This window comes from Canis aureus, chromosome 31 (genome assembly GCF_053574225.1).
Source record: "Canis aureus isolate CA01 chromosome 31, VMU_Caureus_v.1.0, whole genome shotgun sequence".
NCBI classification, from domain to species: domain Eukaryota; kingdom Metazoa; phylum Chordata; class Mammalia; order Carnivora; family Canidae; genus Canis; species Canis aureus.
This window is the reverse complement of record NC_135641.1, coordinates 43,317,734-43,343,223: the sequence shown is the minus strand read 5'-3', so window position 1 is coordinate 43,343,223 and position 25,490 is coordinate 43,317,734. Positions and strand designations below refer to the sequence as shown.

Here is a 25,490-nt window from a genome sequence, read left to right as displayed (position 1 = left end):
CTGGCTAAGGACCTAAGCAGAGTTGCCCTTCACCATGACCCATTCCCTCAATTATGCCCCAGCTATGCTCATTGGCTGCGTCAGCCATGGTATCGCTGCACTTGACCTCACTGTTGCTACTGACCCAAAATACTGCAACTACATTTATGCAGAACAAAGCTGCTTTGCCTTAATTTCTCTGGCCACTGAGTACTGAAATCCAAGCACTCTGCAAGCAAGGCGATCTCCAAGTATTGGAACTTCCCTTCTTTAGCAAGAGCGGTTGATCCTAAGTCACAACAACAAAATAGCTTCGCCTTCAAAGAGTATAGAGACTAATGAAAAAAGACCTATGACACATGGACAACAGTTTTGTGAAACAAGATGCTAAAACAGAAGTATGCTGGAGTTACCATAGGGAGACAGAGATGGGAGCTCTTTCTCTAAGCCTGAGGTGTCAGGAGTCGCATACAAGGAAATGACAGGAATCTTGAAAAATAGGAGATCGAAGTTTTCCCAGTAAGCAGGACTGAGACGGGGGCTCTCAGAAGAAAGAAGAACATGGACAAAGGCAAGGGAACATGAGAGGTCAGGGCATGTCTGAGAACAAATAGCTCACTGTGGCGCTGAGATCAGCCATGAGAGCAGATCAGATGCTGCAGTTGCAGCCTTCTTCAAAATTCACCTACTCCCTTGCCCTCGTGCACCAGCTTCTCCCTCAGTGCAAAGCAGGAGCTCTATCTTCCCACGGCAGGAGACAGTGCTGGCTGCAGATGTTGGAGTATAAAAGAATGGGATTAATTTAATAGTTTCATCCTAATTCTGCTCTGAGTTTTCTCAATCTAACTAAATAACTCTAATGCGCTTAGGCACCACCATGCTTTTGACAGGCTTTCTTAAAAAGTCATTATAAAAAATGGTGATGGTTGCTAAAGAATGTACACAGTGAAAATCATTATTCCAGTAGATGGAGCAGAGGTGACATCAGAATAGCTGAATGCTGCCTGGCCCGGAATGTACAGCCCACGTCCAGACACAGCAGAGCCATGCAATGGAAAAAGCACATTTGAGAGCAAGGACTGACTATTACTGAATACGGCTTGGCTAATCACCTAATTTGGACTTGGAAAATTTCATACACTATTCTAACTGAAGAGGAAAACAACCTTAGGCAAGTACCGAAATGATTCCTTAAAGAAACATTTATATTTTAGAACAAGAAAGCTGCAATTCGTATTTGTTTAAAAGTCTCACTGCGGCGCTTTACAATCATTCTACATAACAGAGAAGGCTAACATTCCTAGTAGAGCCTCTAAATGCATGGCTAATGTGGTTTTTCCCCTCCCAGGCAATCTGTGTATTGTATGATTGCCTGATACAGAATTATTAAGAAACAGATCAATAAACACAGCAGGCGACAAGCGTAGAACCGAGGTCCACACAATGGACCCATGAACAAAGTTACCGCTTAGAAATTGTGACAGCAGAGAGCTGCCCATGCAGACTCATGGTTGAGAAGACATCAGCCAGTGGAATTATAGACATTTAAAAGAACTGTGGAGAAGTAAACATTTTGATTATAGATTATAGCTATTACATATATATTAGGTAAACGCCTTAAATCTATTGAAATTCCTTAGGGATTCTTGAAACCAAGGATGGACTATTCCATTTGTGGTTTTATCAAGTAATTATTGTAAGGAAATAGTTTCTAATAGTTATTGGGAACAGGAAATCTGTCCAGTTTCTCTTAAAAATCTACCCTGTACCCCATTCTCCTAAATTCTTTGGTAATTTGCAGAACTGAATGATTCAGAGGCAGAAAACATATGTGTTCAGGACACAAGAGAAACAGAAGCAGCTCCAATTTTTTTTTTTTTTTTAAGAACATATCTGTTACTTCACAAAAATGCATCAAAGTTATCACTGGGAGAAAAACAGCTTTGTAGGATCTTAATTTGATCAGATTTCTCACCTCATGGAAGAGCTCATTAGCCACATACTAAAAACAAACAAACAAACGAAAAAGCCACCAACAACCAATTAATTCAGACTCTTAATGTTTAATTTAAATGTAACTCTGTCAAAATCTAGTTATATTAAATCAGGAAAATATCCTTTCCCTTTTTTATTGTTTCCTTATTGCAAAATGCAGACAATAAAACTTCTCACAAGGGCACCTGGGTGGTTTAGTCGGTTAAGTGTCTGATTCTTGATCTTGGTTCAGGTCATGGTTTCAATGTCCTGGGTTCAGCCCCACCTCAGGCTCCGTGCTCAGCAAGGAGTCTGCTTGGTATTCTCTCTCCGTCTCCCCTGCTCCTTCCCCCAGCAGGCTCACACGCTCACACTCTCTCAAATAAATAAATAAATCTTAAAAAAAAAAAAAAAAAAAAAAACTCTTACAAAAAATGGTAGTGAGGACTGATATAAAGCATAAAAAGCATCCTGAGCTTCCACTATTAATGAGAGTATGCTATCCCTTGAGTGAGATAGGACTATAAAAAAGACAAAAACCCAGTTATATGTGTTAATCCCAAAGCAAGCTCTTTTGATGATATTCATTCTAACCCAACCTATTTTGAAGCACATCTTAATGTTAAGCAACTCAAAATTTCTAATTAAAAAAAAAATAGCTCTGTAATTTTGTTTATCTAGAAATATGGTGTCCTCATTCCATACTTTGTCAATCTTCCTTTACACAGGAATCATGAATATCGAAGGATTTACTTAACCATTTCAAGTTATAATTTCTGAATTGGAAACAAAATCTTTCATTACGTTTTATAAACTCACGACATTGTCTATGTTTTCTTGTTATGCATTTAAAAAACACATGTATCATAACAAAACAAAATCATTTCCCATATATTTCCAATCTCCCATTATCATAACTGCCATGGTAAAAATACACTATCCTTTTACTACTTTGAAAAATAAATATATATAATAGTTAGCGGGGCTTCCATAAAATGAAAATGAAATATCACTGTTTTAGTCAACTTATAACAAAATATTATAGATTGGGTGACTTCAACAATAGGAATAGATTCCTCTTAGTTCTTGAGAGGAGAAGTGTAAGATTAGGGGCACCTGTGTTGCTCAGTGGTTGAGCATCTACCTTAGGCTCAGGGCATGATCCTGGGGTCCTGGGATCAAGTCCCACATTGGGTTCCCTGCAGGGAGTCTGCTTCTCCCTCTGCTTCTCTGTGTGTCTCATGAATAAATACATACAATCTTAAAAAAAAAAAAAAAAAAAAAAAAAACAAGTGTAAGATCAAGGTACTGGCAAGGTCAATGTCTGGTTAGGGCTCTCTCCTTGGCCTGCAGACAAACTCACACGGACCCCCCCTTTGTACATAGTGAATGTGGGTAGAAAAAAAGCAAGCTCTCTGATAGCAAGAAAAAAAAGCAAGCTCTCTGGAAGCAAGCTCTTCTTATAAAGGCAGTAATACATCATAAAAGTCCCACTGTCATGGTCTCATCTAAATCCAATTATCTGCCAAAAGCCCTATTTCTAAATATCATCACACTGGAAGGTAAGGTTTCAACTTATGAATTTTGTGGTATACAATTTAGTCCATAGCAGTCATTTTTGTTGAAACAAAGTATAACCAATGGTAAGAGAGGAGATGTGTAAACAACTTTAAGCTTCCTCTCTCTCTCTCTCTCTCTCTCTCTCTCACACACACACATACACGCACACACACATTTAAATCTTGTCATCCATTCCTTCTTGGTGTCCCTAATGGTCAAGGTTATATAACTCTTCAGTCTCTCGCAGTACTCTTAATTAAAAAAATTGTGATTTTAGAAAGCAATACTTGCCTTTTCTCCCCATAAATCAATAAATCAATAAATCAATAAATCTATAAATAAAACATTTGAAAATGTGTTTTAAGAGTATAAAGGAGAAAAAAATTTAAAACTCACATGGCCATTTAACCTTCCTCTCTAATTTTAGAATAAAATCTGTGCTCGCTTCGGCAGCACATATACTAATTTTAGAATAAAATCCTAAAAGGAAAATGAGATCAACAAGAAAGTAAATTTATTAGCAAATTATTAAAGATGCATATATATATATGCATATATATGCATATATATATATATAAACACAAATATACATATGTGTTAATCATAGATCACAAAACTTATATTCATGGAAAAAGTTAATATCAGCATATATACCATTAAATCTATAAAGAGGCCTTTTGTGATATGGCTAGGTTTAATCTATGATTAGTATCCCACTGAAATGATTAATTCCAGCAAAACATGCCATGCTGTTTTATGCCTCTATAGATAATTACGTATACATATACCTACAACTAAACTACATACATATACATATACATAGCAGAGAGTATGTAACTCCCACTGCTCCTGCAAAATGTAGTTCTTAAAAGTTAAACAAATTGCTCAAAGGAGAATTATTTTTCTTGAGTATTTTGTCCATTAAAAAAAATTTAAAAAAAAAATCAAAAAATAAATAAATAAATAAATAAATAAAAATCAATGAGGATAAATTAGGAATCTACTGTAAGAATTTGAATAGGAATAGGAAACTGTAATGAAGCAAAAGAGAACAAACTGTTAAAGAAAAAGCATATAAGAAAACTGAAAATAGAATTAATAAATTCAATAGCTGGTTATTTGAAAGAAAAAAATCACTAATGAACCTATTTTTGTAAAAAAAAAAAAAAATAGTAATGTGCAAAAATGAGTAAATGATAAAATAAAAATAACCAGTCAGAATAAGTTTTAAAAAATAGAGTATGTTGCTAAACACAATGTAAATAAATCTGAAAATCCAAATAAAATGGATAATTTTCTAAGAAAATATAATTTGCTAAAACTGACCTCAGAAGAGATGAAAAATCTAAAGATTGATTTACATAGAATGTGGAAATTTGTCAAGAGGTAAATCCTAAAACATCATCCCACAGGATTGCATAGGGAATTTTTTTTTAAGTCTTTAGAGATCCAACAATTTTAGTGCTTCTAAAATTTTTCCATATTATAGGTTAAAGAAGAAAACTTCCTGATACAACAAAGATTGCATATATGCACTCAAATCCCCAAATCAATATCACTTATGTATATCAAAGCAAAATCCTAAGACTAGCAAACTTAACCCATGTATACACATAATAAAAAGAATCATACGTCATGACTAAGGGAGGTTTATTCCAAAAATCTGAGAATTTTCAACATTAGGAAATCTTTTAATAAAATTTATTTTAATAATATTAATGGATCTAAGAAACATTAAATTGTCTTTGTTAATGCTGAAAAAAACATTTGTCAAATTCAATAACCATTTTTTAAATTTAAAAACTCAATAATATAGATTTGGGTAGTAATTTCCTCCATACAATAAAATAAACCTAGCTTAGTCCAAAAGCCACTATCATGCTTAATGGAGCAACACCAGAAGCATTACCAACGAAATCAGAACCAAGACAGAAGCCCCCATTACCAATATTACTTAACACTGTACTAAAATACTATCCCCCCAAAAAAAATCACAAAAAGGAAGTTATAAATAAGTATTTTGGAAAGGAAAAGGTAAAATTGTTACTAACTAGAGATGTCAAAATGTAATCATATGTATAGACTATCCCAGAGAGTCAAATGGCTTTTGTCACATACAGAGGATGGAACAATCACACTGTGGGGATAAACGATAGTTGAGAGAGTTGTACTTGCAAAGATACTACAACCAGGTGAGACATAAAATACCTCTAAGCTTCCAACTTTCTGTTGGGAAGAGGCAGGCAGGCAAAACTGCTTAGCCACCAATAAGTGGATCATTCCCAATGTTTTCTTTATATAAAAGGACGAAGATAGAAATGGAAGATCTTTCTAGAAGGTAAAGCCAAAATCTCCGCAGCACAAAAACTAGGGAGCCACACCTAAAGAGCTGAACCAGGACCTAATTCAAGGTTTTTGGTTTTTTACCCTTGGGGTAGTAAGCTGGCAATATTTACCCCAGTGATTTTCAGAACTGACCGTATGCTCTATGGTGCCCATTCTTATTTCCAAATCACAGTGATTATTGCCAAGGGAAACAAAGTAAAAAAAACAGGATTTATATTTGCATGTATATTTGTAAAGATTCACATGAAACTAATAAGAGCGCTACTTTAGTCTGAGTGGAAACTGGAAAGACTGGAGTCAAGAAGGAAAGGAACAGACTTTTCCCTGTACCTCTTCTCATATCGAGAATTTTTGGAACCATGAGGAGGCATTCAATATGCAAAAAATAAAATGGAAAATGAAAAAAAAATTAAAATATGCTTAGAACTAGAGCAGTCAGTTAAGTGTTCGACTCTTGGTTTTGGTTCAGGTCATGATCTCAGGCTCCTGGGATGGAGACCTGAGTGGGACTCTGTGCTCAATGCGGAGTCTGCTTGTCCCTCACCCTCTTCTCCTCTCACCGCTCTCAATAAATAAAATATTTTTAAAAATATAGGTCGTAGGACTTACTGAATTATTGGAAAAAGGATTAAGATAAAGAATAATATGATGATTCCTACATTTTTGGTTTGACCAGTTTACTGCAGTACATCAAGATAGAAAATATATTGTAAGCACACATATGAGAAAGGAGACTTTAAGGATGTTGAGTATCAATTATATCTTAAAGCTATCCACTGGTTTTATGATGACCACTAATTTCAGGTTTGCCTGGCACTTCTCTGGTTTGAGCACTGAAATCCTTAGGTCCCGGGAAACTCCTCCTCGGGATGCAAAATATGCTGGTTTTCAGCAATGGGTGCAGAAGGTTAGGGGAAACTTATAAAACCCATGTGGCAGCTCAAAAAATTGAAGCAATAAGTAACACTCTACTTAGTTTCAAATAGATAGGACATAGACTATCCATTTTCAGTAGTCACTGTCTACTACTGTGGCAACTGTAGTTGGCTGTTTTTTTTTTTTTTTTTTACCCAACTGCTGGTTGGCAACTATGATTTGCAGTTAATAAAAATGAAACCTCCATTGTTGTAGCACTGAGTGATGAGACTTATATGTGCAACCCAAGTGCACTGTAATCATGAGCATTAACACTCATCTTTCACTTGCCTGTGGATCAACTGTATGCTTTGCATTGAAGTAATGCTAGCTTAATTTTAAGCTATATATATTGTGAATACTTTGATCATGTTTTCTAAGAGTTAAGATAATGAAATGAGAATGATTATAACACCGATGTCAGTATAACCCAGACGACTATATTATTTTAACAGAAAGACACATGTAATTGTATTAGAAAGGTACTTAACCAAGACCAAGCATTTTATACAATAGGTAAGAAGGAATTTGGGAATGGCCATGGTAGGAAAGGGTTGTGCAAAAGCACAGAGGAGTCTAAATTTCACACAGTCCTAGATGAAACAGGGAAGTACTTAGAAATCAGTCATATGTTTTGTTTTGTTTTTTACATCTCCCCAAAATACATCAATGCTCAAACCAGTCCCTATACTAGCCTATGGGCACCACAAGAATAAATGCACATCTCTGATCCACTTGAATATTCTATAAAAATAAATAAATCTATGTTTTTTGATTCAGAGACTACAGCCACGTGGGCAAACAAAAGGAGAAATTAGGAATAGGTAAGTTGACTTACTATACCATAAACCAGATTTAACTGGACCTTATTAATAAACACACTTTTCTTGGTCTATCCAGTGATGTACTGAATCACAACAAAAATGTTTCCTCTAAAAAAAAAAAAAAAAAAATTTCCTCTAGTTCTTTGGTGCTTTGTTGGTTTCAAATCTTCCAGGTTTATATGAAGATATTAAAAAACCACAGAAAACCTAAAACAAAGAATGATGGTATCTTACCCAAATAAGAAATAGACTTTGCCCATTCGTTTCCTATTGTCCTGAAACAAATCACCACAGACCTAATGGCACAGAATAATGGAAATTCATTATTGTACAGTTCAGGAGGTTGGGATCCTGAAATGACTATTACTGGGTAAGGCACTGGGGTTAAAAATCAAAGTACTAGCATAACTGAATTCCCCTTCTAGAGACTCCAGGGGAGAATATATTTTCTTGACTTTTCCTGCTTCTAGGGGCCACCTCCATTCCTTGCCTGGTACCTCCTCACATCCTCAAAACAACCAATGGCTGATTGAGTCCCACAGACCACAACAGTCTGACATTGACTCTTCTCCCTCCCTCGCCCATACTTAAAGAATCTTGTGATTACACTGGGGACACTTAGATAATCACAAATATTCTTCCCATCTTTTTCTTTGACGATTTATTTATTTGAGAAAGAGACAGTGGGGGGGGGCGGGCGGTTGACTGGGAGAGAGTGAGAAGGTCTTGAGCATACTCGGTGCTGGGCAAGGGGCCCGATGCAGGGCTTGACCTCAGGACCCTGAGATCCTGAGCTGAAACCAAGTGTCAAAGGCTTAACTGACCGTGCCACCCAGGTGCCCATATTCTTCCTATCTTAAAGTCAACTGATTAGCAACCTTAATCCCCCTTTTGTCATGTGACACAATATATTCATATATTCCGGGGATTAAGACTTGGAAATCTTGCAGGGACATTATTCTGACTACCACACTCCTCTATCTACGTTTTTGACAGACTACGCGAATATAAATTTTGACAAATTCCAATCAGCCAATAAATTTCTGACCAAAGAAAATGCAAAGGTAGTACCTGCTAAATGTTTTCTGTACACCTTATATACAACACTGCACCAAGGGTGTGTGTTTTGCCAACTGTGAAATTGAGGATTTCATAATGATAGCTTTTGATCATTTTTCAGTTATGTCAAAGTACAGAAGTACAAAGGAGATTTTGGACTTTATAGAAATAAAACAATAAATTCTCCTTAGACAGAAGCCTACAAGATAGCTACCATGTCACTGGCCATACAATAGGATGAAAATCTTGGCCTGTCATAAATTCATTTTGAAACTATGAAACAAGAATAATGTTTTTCTCTAATTTGGAAATATACTAAAGGTAAGAAGAAAAGGATTAAAATAAAATAGACATTTATGGGTGCTTTCTCTAAATCAGATGAACTGTGAACGGCCATAAGGAATCTAGAAAAAAATGATTGCATCTGAGTTGTTTAATCTTTAGGCTGAAACAAACTCAGAAAGTACTATAAAATTAAAAAAAAAAAAAAACAGCAAAAAAGAGTAGCCAAGTTAAAGAAGACTGTTTGTCAATTTTATAAGTTTGTATTATCTCTGTACTTTACAAACACTGTCCCTGAGAAAGACAGGTTTAAATTATGTTACCATACAATGTGCTCTTAAGTTTTCAAAAATGGTGAATATTTTTGACAGGAATAGCCTCTATGGTAAATGTATACAAGCAAAAGGCCTGGTTGACACAGCTTGTCTGCAGCACCAGCCTCCAGGTATTAAATGAATCGATAGATATGGAATCTAATTCTAACAAGTCTAAATACGGACTGCTTCAAGTAAGTAAAATCCAACATAATGAAAAAAAAATTTTTTTGAGAGGATATTTAGCCTTGTGATACCACAATGAGCTGATACAAAGAATTAGTGTAGGGACTCCTGGTGGCTCAGTGGTTGAGCGTCTGCCTTTGGGTCAGGCCATGATCCTGGGGTCCTGGGATCGAGTCCCACATTGGGCTCCCTGCATGGAGCCTGCTTCTCCCTCTGCCTGTGTCTCTGCCTCTCTCTCTCTCTGTGTCTCTCATGAATAAATACAATCTCAAAAAAAAAAGTGTAATAAGGTCTTGATGAGGGCAGAGCTTCAAATCAAAGTAAATGTTACATGTAACTATATTCAATTTTAGTGTGACTTGAAAGGATGACCTAAAGGAGGTCGGCAGCTAAGGGAAGGATTATTAGAAAAAGAAACAAATAACAAAAATATCCTATTATATCAAGAGACAGAAAGATGTCTCCTTATTCTGCATTAAATACGGGTAACAACTGTTCACTTAGTTCTTTTGTGTTTACATTTTCCACTTATAATTCCAAGTTTAAGTTTGCAATATAATCTATGAAATTTAGATGTGCAATAAAGTTCCAAAAAGTAGTTCAAATGAATTGTTCTATCAGAGGACAGAATAAAATAAAAATATTGTTATATTTCATACATATGATTTGTTAAATTAGTCCCATTAATTACTAATTGCCACTTTTAACTATTCTGCAACTCTGTTTTAATAGCGATTATGAAACAGAAGAGTAAATACGAAATAATATATAACTTCAAATAAATACCTATATTCCATATTTTAATGTTAAGGTAATAACACACATGCATATAAGTCTTATATGATCTGAATTTGATCTGAAGCCAAAGATATTGATCTGGGCTACAAGTATTTGGAAGTTAAAAAACAAAACAAAACAAACGAAAACAATATTCCTAACTTTGTGCTACTTTTTACATGCTCACATTACCTCAGCGCACTATAATTATTTGTATCCCCAATAAACAGTGAAAAGCCTGAGGGAAAGCAGTGTAGTGTAATTAACTTTGTTCCTCTAATACCCAAGATAGTGCAGGACATAGAAGATCGGCCCACCAAACGTAACCCTATAAAATTGTCTTTGGAGAATTTTAGAGTACTTTTTTTTTTCTAAATATTAATATATACATTTTATATATAAATAAGTGAATGAGTTTCGCAGGTTACAACATTTTATTTGAAAGGTGAACATTTAGCTTGAAAAAAGGAAATCAATTTTAGAATTATTCTTCTTGGAAATGTAAATATAAAAAGCTGTTTCAAGGACAAGAAAGCACTTCTATATATACAAAGTATAAAATTCATACCATGTAAGTTAGTAAGAAACCATGTGTCAAGGCATAACAATTTCCTTCCATTGCAAAGAAACTTTACAGATTTCTTTCAGTCGTAGAATATGAAGCCATCTCCAATTAAAAAAAATAAAAAAATAAAATAGATATGTGAACATTAAAAAAAATATGAAGCCACTTGTGTAAAGGTAATTTTTAGCATCAAGTACTAAATGAATTGCTGTGAAGCTGATTAATATGGTTAAAAGCTGGTATCTTTGAAATGTACTTCAAAAACTAGATGCAAAACACTTTAAAAAAACTTATTAAATTAGGAGAGAAATAACTAACAATTGATTTATCTATATAAAAATAAAAAGGGAGGCACCTGAGTGGCTCCATCAGGCTAAGCATCCCACTCTTCAGCTCAGGTTTGTGAGGTTGAGCCCATGTCAGGTTCAGAGCTCAGCCCAGAGTCCTTCTGTCCCTTTCCCTCTGCCCTTCCCCCTGCTTGAGTGCTCTCTTTCTCTCAAACAAATAAAATGATATAAAATAAAAAGTTAATGAGTTGGGGTCTTCACCCTTAAAATATCACTTAGCTCTTCATGGATGAATTCTTATTCCCCACATAAATATTGTTATTTTCTTTTATTTCATTAGAAAGGAAACTATTTCAAGTGAGTCTACTGAGAAAAATACATTTGTAAAGAAAATATTAAAAAGTAATATAACCTCAGCTCTAAGGATGGAATCTAATACAAAAATTATTTTTACAAGAAATAGTACAATAAAATTTAAATATTTATAATTATGAATTATATTATAGCCCAGACAAAATATTTTAATGATTTTATTAAAATGTACTTTAAAAGAAATAGACTACAAATCTTTTCCTAACAAAGCTAATCTCACACTGAGATTAACCAGAAAAACCACTGTTTAGATGAAATTACTTGTGGGTGTGGGAGTACTTTAGGACAGATCATGACAAGAACCTTAAGAAACTTGCCATCAATGTTTTTCCTTCTCTTTTTCTCTCATTTAAGACTTAGAGTATCGGTAAGATTCTATATAAATGGGTTAGAAATGCACAGCTCCTGAGTGTTATAAGGCCATTTATGATACTAGGTTTTATTTTTACATATATATGCTTCTGTGAGATCATTTAACTGTCTTATTTTTATTATTATTACTAGTCTTATACTCTAAGCAAAAGATTGTCGCACCAGAAAAGTAAGAGAAGAAATTCTGTAACAAATCACATTTATCAAACAGTTTAGTGAGAACCTTCTCATGAAAAAATACGCTTGTCATAACCACATGTGCTTCGGTTTACAGGGACCCAGGAAGGGGTGACAAATCTCAGGAAGCATAAAAATGCCTGTAACAGGCTCCAGCATCCAACCACTCACTAATACATGATTTCTAATTACTTTTGTAGTTTGTCACTCTTTAACACAATCAAATCTAATTGACCAGAAAATTTTGGTTAGATTGTACTAAGCTATGGCTAAATTTTTACTGTTATTATTCTGGTTTCTTTGTGAACATCTCAACTTTACTGCATCATTAAACCTTAAATTAGATTTTGATAATAAGAATGTTTTATAAAATTTTTCAAACAACTCCAATATTCGCACAGGAGCTACAGTATTCTTAAATCCACTGTCATGTCTTTTTTTTTTTTTTAAATTTAATTAATACCCATTTTTTCTGGGTTATTAAAAACAATGGCACTTTAATTTTAATTAAACACTCCATTTGAAAGCCTTGCATAACAAATGTCAAACGCTAAAGGTGAACTCATGTTAAGTGCATATCAGAGCCTTTGGTCGCATGAAAGGAATTAAAATCTGAGGGTTCTTAGTTTCAGAACCATGGATGAAGTAGACATACAAGAAGGGTGGCGATTAACTGTCTCAATTTAGAGTTTGCATTACTTGGTTTTAATGTTGGGAATCAGTGATCCCAGCAATAGATTAGACATTCTTGTCATTAACTCTATAAACCTAGAAGGATAATAAAGGAATAATTGAGTTTGTTGTCTAAATATCTACTTTGTCCATATACTCTATGTGTTACTAAAGCACTGAAGATAAATATTCATGAATTTATTCATAAACATATAGGACTGTATTCATTAAAGAGAATAAAGAAAATTTATTCATCTGGTAATTTTTTTAGATGCCTAGCTAAAATAAGATCATAGGATGTAAGATAGCATCAGTAGAGAACCTCCCTGTTCAGCCTACCTTAAATTACATCTGCTAATATTTTCACATATATGTTTATTCTTATTTTTCACAATATGTGGAGACTTCAAGGGACATCTGAATATCTGGGGTTAAAAAAAAAAAAAAAAGATCTTGTACTTAAAGTCAAGGAACAAATCTAACCAGTTCTAATCAGTTTGAGTATCAATGTCTAAGTACTTCAAGTTTGACTTGGCTATCAAAGCAATGAAGAGTAAATACTTAAAATTATTACAACATGGCTGGACCATAACATGTAATACATTTTTAAAACATTATTTCAGTAACACTTTGTGCTAACACTTGGAAAAATTATCTGAAAGATAGATGCATGACTCAAACAATGTACCCATTCTCAAAACTAATCATACCTGAAGTAGCTTGAATAGGTCTACAAATACATATGATTCTGAAATGAAAAGCTGTACACGTAATGTAGAAAAAAGAAGCTACTGGAAAGGCCCACCTAAAGGCATAAAAATTCTAGTTTCTTCTAATTCTTCCTTTGTCACTGGGTCAACATGTGTGGCTCCCTGCAGTCATGGGTTCAATTTTCTTGTAGACATAAATTCTGACTTAAATTGAGCCAAAGAGAATAGATAGGACCCCCAGAGTATATTGACTTGGCCTACTTCCCACCTTCAACTAGGCTTGCTGCCTAATTGTCATTAGCATCTAATAAAATATACTTATTTTCTCAGCTAAAATATAGGTCTAAAAGGCAGTAAAGGTGATAAAAAGAAATAAATATGTGCTACTGTTGTAAAAAGGAAAATACAAAAAGGGCAAAAACTGATGGAGCTTGAAGTATACTTACACTTATTTTCTAACATAATTAGTATACTTTCTAACATATAATTTTAATTTTTCCATATAGAACATTTGTTTTAAAATATAAAAGTATCAATCAAAAGAAAATACAACTTCTAAACACTCCTTAAAGAATATGAAAGTAGTCACAAAAATGTTGTATGACTCTCTTTTAGATGTTCACATGATTCTTTCTCCTTCCTTCCTTCCTTCCTTCCTTCCTTCCTTCCTTCCTTCCTTCCTTCCTTCCTTTTTCTTTCTTTCTTTCTTTCTTTCTTTCTTTCTTTCTTTCTTTCTTTCTTTCTTTCTTTCTTTCTTTCTTTTCTTTTCTTTTCTTTTCTTTTCTTTTTTAGTGAAACTACTCACTAATAGAGAAGTTACTAACCAGTAACCTACAGGCTAGGTTTTATTCTTGGATTATCCTACTAGATTCAAAACTCTCATTCCAGGTCAATTGACTAAAAACAAAACAAGAAACACCTAAAAAAATTAAACTGTTGAATCATTTAAATATTTTACAGTCAAATCATTTTTGCTCCTAATTCTAATGTGCAATTAAAGGGGAAATTCAACCCAGAGACTTTTTTATGTTACTTGTTTATCTTCAATTATTTAAAAAGGAACACATATAGACCTCAACAGATGCTACACAAATTTTAAGCGTTTTACATAGTAAACAAAATTTTACAACCATGTATTGAATTGAAAATGATCTTAGAATTTATTCAATCCAATGGCCAAATTTAATCCTCCTCTTGCTTTCCACTCCCCTATATACTACACAGTTTACTTCTTTGTCCACCTTAAAAGCGTTGGGATCTGAGTGGCTTTAAGAGGGCACAGCCCCCTTCCCCACAGGCTAACCATTCCTTACTGCCTCACACCCAGGGACTCCATACTTTTATAGTATATGTCTAACCTCAAGGCACATTAATTTGTCACCTTTCCCTGATTTAGTCTGACTCCTTCTAATTCAGAACTATGGGAATACTCAGAAGATTAAATGATTTGTCCATTCTAGTATTGACTTTAGGAACGAGTTAGAGGCAGACAGGGCTAGGCAGGGAAAGATAAGGGAAAGGCCCAGAGTCAGGCTCCTACCTATCCCAAAAGAAACAGAGATAAGACAGTAAAAACAGGAAAAAATAAACCTGGCTCCCTAGCTCCAAAATGTTAGGAGCTAAATGTCACCCTTTACTGGCTACTAGGCTCACAGAAACCCCAGATGTAGAGAAATACTATGGAGGAGGCATTAACCAGAACGAAGGGAACACCTTGTTTGTGCTCTTGATGTTTCTAAAGAAATGTTTGTTCCAAGCCCACCATGTTTGTTCTAACTATAGACATAAAATTTACAAATCCACTCTGATATTGACCAGAAATTTACTAAAAAAGACCAAAAAAGCCCTTCGTGGCAACTCTGTTGGGAGCCCCCCTACTTTTGAGAGCTTTCTCTTTGTTTCTGCCTAATAAACTTCCATCCCTTTGCTCACTCTCTCTTGTCCGCGAAATTCATTCTTGGACTCCGTGAGACAAGGACCAAGCTCCCCCATGCCAGTGTGTTCGTGGCCATGCTGGATCTCCTTGGAACTCTTAGCTCTTAGTTCTTTGCTGCCTTGAGAATCTGTAGAGTTTCACGGGTAGTAAGCCTAAACCAGCATTTGAACATTAATTGCTGCTATTGCTTTACAGAAAAGCATTTCAATCACACACTGGCATCATCCCCTCAAAGTAAAAGTATTCCAGGAAAAACAATAAACAATAAATGTATATGAAACAATAAACAATAAATGTATATGAAAACTCTAAAGCCTAACTGGAAGGTCAGCAGTCTATATGTGACCATATATAGGCAGAGTTTCCAAAAAGGTAACTTGTATAAACTTGAAATAAATAAGCAATGCAGAGTCATGCTGGACCATGGCACAAAGTGCATTGTTCCTTTTTAGTAAAACAAGTGGGCCAACTTCAACTAAAAGAGAGAGAGAGAGACACTAATTTGATTACTTATACAATTTATAGTTATATAAAAGTGATTTGATACCACAAGGACAAGAAAATGGTGCCAATTTGAATAGCCACAATGGAATTAAAATATTTAAATAATGCTATCCAAAGAAATGGCTTCAAGTCCATGAAATAAATAATGAATGGAAATTGAAATACATAAGCATTTGCCACAGAATAATGCTCTTTCTATCAAAATTAGCAACTATTGTCACTTACCAGAGGCATGCCAAGTCACCTTATTAAAAGTTGACTCAAGAGTAAAAGTCTTACATTCTAATTAAAGTAATTAGGTCTTACTTTAATCGAATGATCCTTGTGCAACCAGAGGGTCTTGGTAGGATACAGGACTCTGACAAGCTGACCCAGGGCTCTTCATCCAGGTCCCTAATAGTCAAAGCTCATTTCCTGTTCATAAATCAAAAAGTGGAGGTGATCAGTTTAAGTTGGGAGCTGTATTACATAATTTATCAGTTGGCTCCTGAATTTCATTCTTTAGTTAATGCTTTGTAGATTTTTTTTTATTGTAAGCAGCCTGAAATTCATTCTTTTTTTGCAAGAATGCAAAGACTTAAAAAAAGAAAACATTTCAAAGACAAATGTATACACAATCACACAAACACTTTTCTTTCTTGCTCTCGTTTTTATGTTTACATTTATGCCTTAATTTAGCTAGTCTAAATGGCACACTTACCTTGAGCCATGCACTACCAAACACAGCAAACTAATACACAAGAGAAAAAATAACTGGACACAAAGTGACTTATTATTTCTTTGGGGAGAGAAAAGGCTAACCGAAGGAATAAATGTGTAGTAGAAAGAGCAAAGCTGGGACTGAAAGCCTGGCATCTCCACTGAACACCTGTGTGACTATGAGTTATTTCTGTAACTCTATTAATTTCTTCACTTTAAAATTAGGATGAAAATAGGTAATCCGAAGAACTATTGTGAAAAGCAGAGACACTGTATGCAATGTGCCTAGCACACTGCCTAACACTTACTAGGTGCTCAATAATGGAAATAAAGTATTTCAGGAGATTGATGAACTTTCCCTATTACTTCATATCTCCTACAAGATCGGTTATTTTACATTTCCTATTTATGGGCTGTGATATTAATAATGACATAATTATAGAGCTGTTTATTTTTACTTCCCCTATTTTTATATTTTGATCTTAGCTTTGGAATATCTGAAAACTATACAGTGTTTTAATCCTCCCTTTAAAGTTATTTCCCCCAAATAAGCTATTATTTATTTTCCTCAAAGTCAAATTGCAGTATTGCATATGCCTGTAACTACTTGTGTTGACTTTCTCTTTCCTAATCTTTTCTCTCACATCTGAAAATCACACATTTCCCCTTTACATAATAGGAAGTAATGAGACATATACTCAACTACCAAAATATAGAATAAAATAAAATTTCTGTATTTGTATATTAAATTCCTTCTGCTTTCAGGGAAAAAAAAAATGCTTCATGTAGTTTCTTTAGATTTATCCAATTTTGAAGTCCCATCCAAATCTTTTTTTCCCCCTACCAATTTCAAAGCTTCTTGTAACAGTAACCTAACTTGGCCAATACAGCAACGATAAGCTACTTAACTCTCAATTTTTATTTAAAACTGCCTCAATATCCTACCCATGGGCAAGGTTGTGCAAGAAATCAATTATTGTCTTAATACAAATGTAGGTTTCTGCTCTCCCTTAACACTGAAAATGAAGGCACCATTATAAAAATGGTATTGTTGTGCTCACAGAGACTTATGTTTTCAAGCTAGAAATCACAGAAAACCTAAGTCACATGAGAATTTACCCTTCACCCTTCTCTTGGTATCCAACTAGATAAAAATAGCATGCTGTCATCCATATCCTTGAATTTGAATAAAAATCAAACTGTGTAGAATGGCTTAGATACTGAAAAGTCATAGTTCATCTTGTCTAACATAATGCCTTTGATCAATCTTTGCTTTTTCAAACCACCTATTCAAGATTCTATTTACTAAGTGAAATAAAACCTATTTTCATGTATTGAAATACATTATTCAGGATGTGATTTTCTCAGATTCTTAGGGAAACTTGCCTGAATTAGTTCCTTGTGGATCTGTCAAAAATCATCTAAAGTCAGAACACTGAAATTAGAAAGAAGCTTAGAGATCATCTCATTCAAACACTAATACCAACACCTACCATCAGCTCCACTAAATATTTTATCTGATAATACACTCTACTCAGGCCTTACACATCCAAATTCTCAGAAATAAAAGAGCCCCAGTTGTCTATGGAGATTTTTTCCTTTTACAGAGTATTAAATAGCATATATTTATATTAGAAAGACAAAACGGTACAACTCCCTGGAAATTGTCCTTAGTTCTGATGATGGCTTGATACAAACATAATATACTAGTTTTGGATTTTATTTTTTATTTTTTTTATTTATTTATTTATTTATTTTTTTTTAGTTTTGGATTTTAATAAGCACAATCTATAAAAACAAAGCAAAAAAAAAAAAAAAAAAAGAACAACCCAACACACAATGTTCTCCAACTTAGCAAAGTTTCTGTGAGATTATCACTAACAGTTGTTCTTTTATATGGTTATCATTTTACTAGCTTATGGAGGATGACTTTTCCTAAAACAATTTTCTTCAAGACACTCTACTGATCAAGAACTAAGAAAAATACCCTGTTGTCAGTCATATAAATTTTATTTTCAGATTAACACCCATTGAAAGCCCACCATGAGCTAAGACTGTCAACTCCATATATAGTGTATATCGCTTTGGGATTCCTTTTAATATCTTGATCCACCTGAGGCTCTTGAAGGCAAGGACTATGCCTTGGTTAGCTATGCCCCCAGGACCCATCACTGCGCCAGCATAGAGGGTACGCACAGTAAATATTAAATGTCATCTGTGACCCTTAGCATTTTCAATCCTTTCCATATTACAAATCTTCTTGCCATTCTTTGGAAGAATACAGTGTTCCCTCCATGCCTTGTGCTCTGGTCTTCCTTCCTGAAACATTTTGCTCTCTTTTGCCTAATTTCTACGCATTCTTCAAGATCTACCTATATCATGAAATTTATTCCAGCCTAGGCATTTAAATTTTTCAAGTCTATACTAATCTAATCTTTTGAAGAAGAGTAGAAAAATCAGGTTTACCCTTCCTCTATATTCCTCAGAGCTCTCAGCTCAAAGCTGGACCACAATTTCTGGCTACTATACAGGATACAGGTAATTTGTGAGCTAGGAATGGTACAAGTTATTTGTTGATGAATTAGATTACAGATTGGCAAACTATAGGCCACGGGCCAAATTTAGCCTGTCCCGTTTTTGTAAATAAAATTGTATGGCAACACAGCCACATCCATTGTTTCTATATTGTCTATGGCAGTTTTCCTACTATAACAGCAGAGTTGAGTTGTTGCAACAGAGACTGTCTAGCCCACAAGCTTATAATATTTGCCATCTGCTCCATTACAGAATGAGCTTGCCAATCAGCATATTAGTTCAGTGGTCCTCCAGCACAGGCCCAAGAAGAGATCTGGCCCATTCACAGCTTCAAGCACTGTGGCTAAACAATATTCTACAACCCAGTCCTTAAAGTGTGATCTCTAGATTGGAAGCACCAGCATCACCTGGGAACTTGTCAGAAATGCAGAATGTTGGGCCCTATCCCAGATTTCAGATTAGGAATTCTGACGATGGAGATGGTAACCTGTGTTTTTACCAGCCCTCCAAATGATTCCAATGCGTGCTCAAATTTGGGAACCACAGATTAGACAAAGAGAAGAGTATTTATTAGTACCTGGTCATAATGAGTTGGCCTGGTTATGGCAGACACAGCTTCTTCAACTGCTACTAGGGTGTACAGAGATTTTTAAGTAATTAAAGGATATCAATTATATTTCACCTGCCCTAAAATGTGACACTTTGGGTTTATTCTAAAGAACACTAAGGAGCAGTATTACTTTAATGTGGGAATTGCTATAGCAAAATGCTAATATAGCCACAAGCTGTATATCCAAAGGAAAGACAATATACCAAGTGTCAAAGAGTAAAATCTATTCAATTTAGATTGAAATATCAAAGCAATATAGCAGATAAGCTCCAGTTTTTATAGGACTGCCTGTCAAGACAAACCTTTGCACAATAATTCTCAGCAGGGACATAGGAGAGCAGACTGCAGCTCAGTATGGGACTCTGCTAATCAAGGATTTGTTCCAACATGTATATCCCTCAGCTCTGAGTCTCAGATGTGGCCAGATAGCACTTTCCATGATAGTGTGTGAGTAGAAATAAGGAAAAATCACCATCAAGCTCTGTGGAAGGTAGTAACTAGATAGCATTTCCCCTGAAACAATATATATCATGTTATATAACATACACAATTTCCACTAAATAATGTATGTTTAAACTTTACAATAAATCCCTCTTCTTGAATGTTTCTGTCTAAAACACAGACTAGCACTAGCAGCTAATGGCTATGAGGTGAAAGGGTTATAATACACAGAATATAATGTAAGGTATTGATAAGAGATGAGCAAGATAAAGAAATTTCTTCATGAAAGAATCTTGCCTCAATGTATTATTTTTAATGCTGAAAGCCTGCCAGCTGTTTTAGGAAACAAACAGTAAAATTATTTAGACTACCGAAGAGTTTCTATGTAAAGGTGGAAAGAAGCATGTCAATAAGAATAAACTGTTTACTGACAGCTTCTAGAAAATTCACATTTCTTAGTAAAAAAAAAAAAAAAAAAATCATGGTTTCCACTTGATCATTATTTCCCTTTTGAAAAGTGGCAATAGACTTCACATGCCTAAAATCTATATAAACATTTATTCAATATCCATTTAAAAATGTTTTTATCTGGACATGCGTCTATGGAAAATAGGAAAAGCATTTAGATCTGCTGTGTATTAGAAAATTGGGTAATCTGGACCTGGATTTCACACCTATGAATTTAGTAAATGGGCATCGTTCAGACTGTTAGAATTCAAAGATTTGAAATTTACAAATGTAAATCAAAGATTAATATCAAATTTGGTACATTTATGCATAATAGCGCAAAATCAAAGAGGAGGCATATACAATTATCTCTCAATATAGGAACTACCGGCCCATGTAGAGATAAAACCTATGCTTCACTCGGAAATAATTCACAGTGGGAAGACATAATACCTATCTAGAAGGACAGTGAGTCACAAATAGTGTGAACCAAAGAGGCAGCAGAGGCTGAGTAGGTTACAGAAAGTAATTAGAAGTAATGCTCTAAAATTTTAAGGAGTGGAAAATTAGGCTAAATGTTAGAAACCTTTCATAGCAAGTCCATTAGCCTCTAGAATCAACCTCCAGCTGAAGCTTCTTCAATTGAGTCATTTAAAATTAGACAAGAGCCTGTCTTTGCCAAAATACCACAGGGAATTATTCATAGGGAATGACTAGTGGGATGTACTGAATGAACTTTTTTTTTTCTTTTGCTCCTCTTTTATATATTTAACTGTCATTAATTCACACACATTAAAAAAATAGTAAGAAGATGAAAATGCTCTGAAGATTATTACTACTATTACACCATGTTAAATTTATATTGTTTTTATGTTTTTCAAAACAAGAGGAAGATGATGGGATAAAAAAGTAATTAAAAGATAAAAACTACTCTTGAATAATCCACTCAAAATCTTAAAGGAAAGGATATATTGAAAGATTATGTTCATTCATAAAATTTACATAGTTAAAACTACATTTAATTATCAGCAGTGTCCTAGTATACTACATAACAGAGTTGATAATCAATAGATACTAAAAGAGTGAATAAATGAGGACCCCCCCCCCCCCCCGGAGATTGTCTCTTCTAGGGATTTATGCCCTTGAGATGTAAGCTTATTGCAGTTATTAATTATTGAGACTCAAAGACTAGCTTTGCTACTTTACTGAGTATCCTTGAGTAAGTAACTCGGTCTCACTATGCCTCAGTTCCTTCATCTGAAAAATGAAGAGAAATTATAATAGTAGCCAGCAACTAGGGTTTTTGTAAATACTCATGAGTTGATAGCAGGAAAACACAGAATGTGTTAAATAGTAATCACTCAGTAACTATGAGATATAATTCTTATTAACTGTGGCTACTGTGTATAGTGACCAGTTCAGGAGATTTTAGGAGATTAGTCTAGAAAATATCTCAAGTTAACAGTGACAAGCTACAGATTCTTGGTACATGACATAGTTACCAAAACACTACTAGGAACCAGTCAGTTCCATCATAAGATTAATTCTGGAAAATAAGGGATTCTCACCCAAGTTAAAAGAAGCCTGACCTTTCCCTCCCAGGCCACAGGTCTATTCACAGACAGTTACTTAGCCTTAGGCATTATTCTTTATGTCAAGTTCTTGATTCCAGTAAGGCAACCCCACAACTTATTAGTAAAACATCAGGCCACTTCAGTTTTCTGGATTTCACACCTATAATACTATCACCCCTGCGAGTTATTCATAAATATAGGCTATCTGATGCTTCTGGGATAATTGCCTCTTAGTCAATTAACTCAAAAACTCAATTAACTCAAAAAGATTATGGATGTAAGTTATAAGTCAATCTCTTCAAGTTTCTGTTCTTCCAGCTAAACCACGAGCTCTATGATCTTGGTCAAGTTATTTCATCTTTAGGGCTATTTTCTTATCTGTAAAATGAGAAAATTTTATTAAACATACCATCTCATAAGGTTATACTAGGGATTAAAAATCAGGTAGTTCATGAAAATTGCTTTCAGGTACCCTGAACAGAGACTATCTGGATTCAAATGCTAACCCTAATATTTATTAGGTGTGTGTACTGGGCCTCCTTACTTAGACCCACTGTGCTTTATAAGTGCATAGAAAAAGACTAGCAATTGCTATTTTAACAGCTTTATTGAGATATAATTTATACAATACATTCGCTGTGTATAATTAAATTATTTTTTAAATTTATACAATAATACAACTATAATTATAATCCATTTATTTATCCCAAAAAGCTTCTCAGTACTCATTTATAGTCAATCCTTCTTCCTAATCCTAGCCCTAGAAAACCACTGATTGGCCATTATGGGACATATAATATTATAATTAAATAATATGTGACTTTGTTTCTGGTTTCTTTTAGTATATATTTGAGGTTCATCATGTCATAGTATGTGGTTACTACTACATTCCATTTATTGCCAAGGACACCACCAAGAGAGGATGATCACCTATGTGAGTATGTAGAGAGAAAAAAAGGTCAATGGTGGGATTTTAATGAATTTTGACTTTTAAAAGGTGGTAAAAGGAGAATTCATGTAAAAAGTGGGAAGAATATAACAGAGTTACAAGTGCAAAGGAATGAAAAGACTCAATGTGAAAAGATTTAAGCAACCCATAGGTCCAGTAACATAAGCACTTGGAGCATGTGCATTGGCTCTGAGGCATGAGTATGCTTGAGTCCCTTTGAGGCAAGCAATGCAAATGAGCAAAGCAACTGAATATAGAGCAATCAAGAGTTGCAAAGACTGTGGTAAAGTTCGCAAGTAGCAATAGCTACTCAGCTCCAGCAGATTGTTGCCATGTGGAGTAATAAGTTAAAAGACGGCCATTCTTATTCTTCAAAAAGCCCAAAATAAATTTGGGGAAGGTCTCAATTTTTAAATGTCACAATTAAAAAAAAAAAACAAAACACACTGTGAATAAAAATTATACCATCAGAGCAAGCAGGATTTATTCCAGATACTCAAGATTGGTTTCAACATACAAAAACCAATTAATACAATTCAATATATCAACAGTCTAGAGGTATATATATATATATATTGCTGATATATATATATATATATATATATCAGCAAACTAGGAACAGAGAGGAACTTTTTCAGATTGATAAAGAACATCTAAAATGACACGATACTTAATGTTGAGGAACTAGATGCTTCCCCCTCTATGATCAAGAACAAGTAGGGATCCCTGGGTGGCACAATGGTTTGGCGCCTGCCTTTGGCCTAGGGCGCGATCCTGGAGACCTGGGATCGATTCCCACGTCAGGCTCCCGGTGCATGGAGCCTGCTTCTCTCTGCCTGTGTCTCTGCCTCTCTTTCTCTCTCTGTGACTATCATAAATAAATAAAAATTTAAAAAAAATATTTAAAAAAAAAAAAAGAACAAGTAAAGGATGTCTCCTCTCACTAATCATTCTCAACATCATACTGGAAGTCCTACCTAATGCAATAAAACAGTTAATGGAAATAACATATATACAGATTAGGAGGACATAAAGCTGTCTTTATTCATAGGTGATAGTATTGCCTTATGTAGAAAATCTGAAATAATCAACAAAAGATTCCTGGAACAATTATAGCAAAGACAATATACAAAAGTCAATTGTTTTCCAATACGCCAGCAATGAACAAGTGGAATTTGAATTTAAAAAATACCATTTACATTAGTTTTGCAAAAAGTACGTAGGTCTAAAAAATGCAAGATCTATACAAGGAAAATTATACAAGGAAAATTATAACATTCTGATCAACAAAATCAAAGAACTAAATAAACAAATATTCCATCCTCAGGATAGGAAGACTTTATACTTTATATGTCATTTCTTTCCAACTTAATCTATAGATGTAGTGTGGTCTCAATCAAAATCTCAGCAAGTTATTTAGTGGATAATAAATGGATCCTAAAGTTCATAAAAAGAGGCAAAAAATCCCAAATAGCCAAATATTGAGGAGGCTAAAGTCAGAGGACTGATGCTACCTAGCACCAAGGCTTACAATAAAATTACAGTAATGAAGACAGCATGGTATTGGTGAAAAAATAAACAGATCAATGGAACAAAATGAATACATCCACACAAATATAGTCAACTGATCTTTGACAAAGAAAAAGAGGCAATTCAATTGAGACATGATAGTCTTTTAAGCAAATGGCATTGGAACAACTGGACAGTCACATGCCAAAAAAATTAATCTAGATACAGATATTACAACCTTCATAAAAATTAACTTAAACTCGGTCATAGGCCTAAATATAAAGTGTAAAACTATAAAACTAGAATATAACATAAAAGAAAATCTAGGTGACCTTGAATCTGGCAGTAACATTCTAGATATAACACTAAGGGCACGATCCACGAAAAAGGTATTGATAAGTCAGACTTCATTAAAATTAAAAATCTTCTATCAGAAAGCCACTGTCGAGAGAATTGGAAGACAGCCACAACTAAGAGAAAATATGTGCAAAAAGACAGTTACCCAAGATAAAGAACCTTTGAAACTCAATAATAAGAAAATGAACAGTCCAAGTGAAAAATGGGCAAAAGATTTGGACAGCTCACCATAGAAGATATACAGGTGGGAATAAGCAAATGAAAAGATGTGCATCATATATCATTAGAGAATTGCAAACAAAAACAATGCAATACCACTACAAGCTTGTTAGGATGGCTAAAATCCAAACCATTGACGACGCTGAGAAGGGTGTGGAGCAACAGAAACATGCACTCATTGCCAGCGGGTACAAAATAATACAAAATAATACAGCTACTTTAAAACTGCAGACAGTCTGCAGTTTCTTATCAAACTCAACACACCCTTATCATATGGTTCAACAATTGTGCTCTTTGGTCTTCATCCCCAAGAGCTGAAAACTACATCAACACAAAAAC

General features: G+C 34.4%; 1 protein-coding gene across 2 annotated transcripts in view; it reads right to left on the bottom strand.

The window, feature by feature from the left end:
• NAALADL2 (N-acetylated alpha-linked acidic dipeptidase like 2) overlaps positions 1 to 25,490 on the bottom strand; it is a 1,263,364-nt gene that overhangs the window by 954,103 nt on the left and 283,771 nt on the right. For both annotated transcript variants that reach the window (XM_077880384.1, XM_077880385.1), the window contains exon 3: positions 16,118 to 16,225. The gene's annotated coding sequence lies outside the window, so the exon portion shown is untranslated. The remainder of the gene's footprint in view (positions 1 to 16,117; positions 16,226 to 25,490) is intronic.